Source organism: Schistocerca serialis, unplaced genomic scaffold (genome assembly GCF_023864345.2).
Source record: "Schistocerca serialis cubense isolate TAMUIC-IGC-003099 unplaced genomic scaffold, iqSchSeri2.2 HiC_scaffold_1167, whole genome shotgun sequence".
Classification (NCBI taxonomy): domain Eukaryota; kingdom Metazoa; phylum Arthropoda; class Insecta; order Orthoptera; family Acrididae; genus Schistocerca; species Schistocerca serialis.
Genome location: NW_026047367.1, coordinates 125,001 through 130,000, shown reverse-complemented (window position 1 = coordinate 130,000; position 5,000 = coordinate 125,001). Strand labels below are relative to the sequence as shown.

Below are 5,000 nucleotides of genomic sequence, written 5' to 3'. Positions count from 1 at the left end.
CGCTCGGGCTCCCGGCAAGCGCGCGCGGTTCTTCCCGGATGACGGACCTACCTGGCCCGGCCCCGGACCCGCGCCGCTGTTGGCTCGGGATGCTCTCGGGCGGAATAATCGCTCCCGTCAGCGGCGCTTCAGCTTTGGACAATTTCACGACCCGTCTTGAAACACGGACCAAGGAGTCTAACATGTGCGCGAGTCATTGGGCTGTACGAAACCTAAAGGCGTAATGAAAGTGAAGGTCTCGCCTTGCGCGGGCCGAGGGAGGATGGGGCTTCCCCGCCCTTCACGGGGCGGCGGCCTCCGCACTCCCGGGGCGTCTCGTCCTCATTGCGAGGTGAGGCGCACCTAGAGCGTACACGTTGGGACCCGAAAGATGGTGAACTATGCCTGGCCAGGACGAAGTCAGGGGAAACCCTGATGGAGGTCCGTAGCGATTCTGACGTGCAAATCGATCGTCGGAGCTGGGTATAGGGGCGAAAGACTAATCGAACCATCTAGTAGCTGGTTCCCTCCGAAGTTTCCCTCAGGATAGCTGGTGCTCGTACGAGTCTCATCCGGTAAAGCGAATGATTAGAGGCCTTGGGGCCGAAACGACCTCAACCTATTCTCAAACTTTAAATGGGTGAGATCTCCGGCTTGCTTGATATGCTGAAGCCGCGAGCAAACGACTCGGATCGGAGTGCCAAGTGGGCCACTTTTGGTAAGCAGAACTGGCGCTGTGGGATGAACCAAACGCCGAGTTAAGGCGCCCGAATCGACGCTCATGGGAAACCATGAAAGGCGTTGGTTGCTTAAGACAGCAGGACGGTGGCCATGGAAGTCGGAATCCGCTAAGGAGTGTGTAACAACTCACCTGCCGAAGCAACTAGCCCTGAAAATGGATGGCGCTGAAGCGTCGTGCCTATACTCGGCCGTCAGTCTGGCAGTCATGGCCGGTCCTTGCGGCCGGCCGCGAAGCCCTGACGAGTAGGAGGGTCGCGGCGGTGGGCGCAGAAGGGTCTGGGCGTGAGCCTGCCTGGAGCCGCCGTCGGTGCAGATCTTGGTGGTAGTAGCAAATACTCCAGCGAGGCCCTGGAGGGCTGACGCGGAGAAGGGTTTCGTGTGAACAGCCGTTGCACACGAGTCAGTCGATCCTAAGCCCTAGGAGAAATCCGATGTTGATGGGGGCCGTCATAGCATGATGCGCTTTGTGCTGGCCCCCGTTGGGCGAAAGGGAATCCGGTTCCTATTCCGGAAACCGGCAGCGGAACCGATACAAGTCGGGCCCCTCTTTTAGAGATGCTCGTCGGGGTAACCCAAAAGGACCCGGAGACGCCGTCGGGAGATCGGGGAAGAGTTTTCTTTTCTGCATGAGCGTTCGAGTTCCCTGGAATCCTCTAGCAGGGAGATAGGGTTTGGAACGCGAAGAGCACCGCAGTTGCGGCGGTGTCCCGATCTTCCCCTCGGACCTTGAAAATCCGGGAGAGGGCCACGTGGAGGTGTCGCGCCGGTTCGTACCCATATCCGCAGCAGGTCTCCAAGGTGAAGAGCCTCTAGTCGATAGAATAATGTAGGTAAGGGAAGTCGGCAAATTGGATCCGTAACTTCGGGATAAGGATTGGCTCTGAGGATCGGGGCGTGTCGGGCTTGGTCGGGAAGTGGGTCAGCGCTAACGTGCCGGGCCTGGGCGAGGTGAGTGCCGTAGGGGTGCCGGTAAGTGCGGGCGTTTAGCGCGGGCGTGGTCTGCTCTCGCCGTTGGTCGGCCTCGTGCTGGCCGGCGGTGCAGGATGCGCGCGCCTGCGCGGCGTTCGCGCCCCGGTGCTTCAACCTGCGTGCAGGATCCGAGCTCGGTCCCGTGCCTTGGCCTCCCACGGATCTTCCTTGCTGCGAGGCCGCGTCCGCCTTAGCGTGCTCCTCCGGGGGCGCGCGGGTGCGCGGATTCTCTTCGGCCGCCATTCAACGATCAACTCAGAACTGGCACGGACTGGGGGAATCCGACTGTCTAATTAAAACAAAGCATTGCGATGGCCCTAGCGGGTGTTGACGCAATGTGATTTCTGCCCAGTGCTCTGAATGTCAACGTGAAGAAATTCAAGCAAGCGCGGGTAAACGGCGGGAGTAACTATGACTCTCTTAAGGTGGCCAAGTGGCGGCGGTGTGGCTGCATCCGGACTTGGCTTTTCGAAGTGCGGTCTTGATGTAGTCGTGCTGCTGCTGCGAGGTGCCTTCCTTGGGTTATAGTTACAGGGAGAGTGATGCGCAATACATGGGCCTAGCCCTCTTAGCCTCTCCTCTCCTGCGGTCTTCTCCCCTTCTCGTGGGCCCGCTGATTTTCGCAGAGTGGAAGACCGCACCAGGGGCTTGGGGGGGTTACCAGCCCCCCCTCGCATTATCCCTTTATAGTTGGGGGCAGCCGACAAGAAACAAGAGATGGTGGCCCTTCCGCTGAAGGTGCCACCCCAGCTACCCCAGCACCTATCCGGCCAACCGGCCGTAACGAAAATGCGATAGTTTGTGTAGCTCCCTTTGCTTGCAGTGAGTGCCACCGCACTTTTACCACGAAGAACGGTCTCGGGGTCCATCGCCGCCGCCAACACCCTGCGGCCGCCAACGCTGAGATCGTGACGGAGAGGCATCGCGCGAGGTGGACGGAGGAAGAAGTCCTGTCGCTCGCCAAGGCAGAGGCCGAACTGTTCCTCGAGAGGGACGCCCGGTTCTTCTTTGTAAATCAAGAACTTACCAGGATGTTCCCCGACCGAACGCTTGAGGCAATCAAGTGCCGACGGCGGCAAGCTGCCCACAAGCAGCTTGTCCGCCAATTCATGGAGGCACTTGAGATCGGTCGGGGTGAAGAGCCGGCGTCCCGCCGTGGAGCAGCGAGCTCGCTGCCTGACGCGGGCGAGGCCGCTGCGCCGCCCGTCGACGCAGCCGAGGACTTCGCGGCCGACACCACCGGGCCGCCGCCGGAGGGGCCGACTGACGCCGCCATCTGGGAGCATCTGGCGGGGCTACCTGCTTCCGCCCAGCGTTTCTCTGCCCTGGATCGAGTCATTGGTCTGGGGCGGGGCACGCCGCCCGATGTCATCCTGGGCATGCTCCCGGATGCCCTTGCGTCGGTCGGGTCCAGGGGGGAGAGGTTGATCACCAGGACACAGCGGCCGCGCCAACCATCCAAGCGGCCGCCTGCCGCCCCGCCGCTGCAGAAGCGCAAGCGGCGCCGCTGGGAATACGCGCGGACACAGGACGCCTTCCGTAGGTCGCGTGCGCGTTGCGTGCGCGGCTTGCTGGACGGCACCCTGCTGCAGCCGCCACCCGACATCCCCGGTCTGCTGGACTTCTGGGCGGACCTCTTCACGAAGAAGCCGATCTCCACCGCCGGCTTCATCCGTGACCGCCTTCTCCCGCACTCGGAGCCTGTCGCTCCTGAGTGCCTATGGGGGCCGGTCACACGTGAGGAGGTCGCTGCTGCCTTGCCGCCCAGGGGATCGGCAGCCGGGCCGGACGGCCTGACTCCAGCGGAGCTGCGGCGCCTGCCGCATGAAGTCCTGGTGAAACTCTTGAACCTCTTCCTCCTGGCCCGCGCCCTCCCCGAGCGTCTGCTTCGCGCCCGGACGTCACTTCTCCCCAAAACGGCTGCACCAACATCCCCCGCTGACTTTCGCCCCATTACGGTCTGCTCGGTGTTGGCGCGGACCTTTCACAAGGTTCTCGCGTCACGCCTGATGCGTGCATGTGCTGTGGACGAACGTCAGCGGGCATTCATCCCCCGGGATGGGATGTTGGAAAACACCTTCATCTTGGACACTGCTCTCACCGACGCAGTCCGCTCCTGTCGCTCTGTTTTTGTGGCATCGATCGACGTCTCTAAAGCGTTCGATTCGGTGGACCATGCTGCCCTCCGCCCCGTGCTGAGGGCTCATGGCCTGCCGGATTGCTTTATTGAGTACGTCGAAAGGTGTTACGAGGGTAGCACGACGGTGATAGCGGGCGGCGCCGACGTGGGCGTGCCCCTGCAGCCGGCTAGGGGTGTGCGTCAGGGTGACCCCCTCTCCCCCCTCCTTTTCAATTTTGCGGTGGACTATGTTTTGAGTCAACTTCCCTCCCACATCGGAGCTCGGATCCTTGGTCGCAGAGTTAACGCTGCGGCCTTCGCAGATGACGTCCTGCTTTTTGCATCGACCGCGAGGGGATTGCAGTCCCTCATCGACGCAGCCGTCGCAGCCCTCGCCCATCTGGGGCTGCAGATCAACGCCCGGAAGTGTTTCACCCTCGCCTTAGTCGCGTCTGGGCGCGACAAGAAGGTGAAGGTCGACGCCGACGTTACCTTCAAAGCGGGCAACGCCACCGTGCCCGCCCTACGTGTGGGTGAAACCTTCCGGTACCTGGGACTGCAATTCTCCACCGCTGGTCGCTGCGTTTTCAACCCACGACGCCACCTGGTGGAGCAGCTGGACGTCATCTCCCGAGCTCCGCTCAAGCCGCAACAGCGCCTCCACGCCCTCACCACCGTACTTCTGCCTGGCCTGTACCATGGGCTGGCCCTCAGCCGCACCCGAGTGGGTGCGTTGAAAGCGGCAGATGTGACCATCCGTGCCGCCGTCAGGAGATGGTTCCGCCTTCCGGCGGACACTCCCCTGGGCTACTTCCACGCTCCTGTAGCCCAGGGAGGCCTCGGCATCCCATCATGCCGATGGATGGGGCCAACACTTCGCCTGTCCCGTCTCCTGGCGCTGAAGAGGATTGGGCCAGCCGCCGACGGTGCAGGCCGGGACGAGGTGCAGCGTGAGATTGAGGCGCTGGAGCGGCATCTTATGTGGGAGGGCCACCTCCTCAAATCGTCGACGCAGGTTGGAGAGATGTGGGCCGCGCGCCTGCACGTTGCCTTTGACGGTGCGGCGCTGTCATCTTCCGCCGCCGTCAAGGGGCAACACCAGTGGGTCGCTGACACCAGTCGCCTGCTATCTGGGCGTAACTTCATCGACGCTCTCCGCGCCCGCATCAACGCCTTCCCCACGAAGGCACGG

General features: G+C 62.5%; 1 pseudogene; it reads left to right on the top strand.

The window, feature by feature from the left end:
- Positions 1–5,000, top strand: part of LOC126433458 (large subunit ribosomal RNA) — a 7,963-nt pseudogene that overhangs the window by 770 nt on the left and 2,193 nt on the right.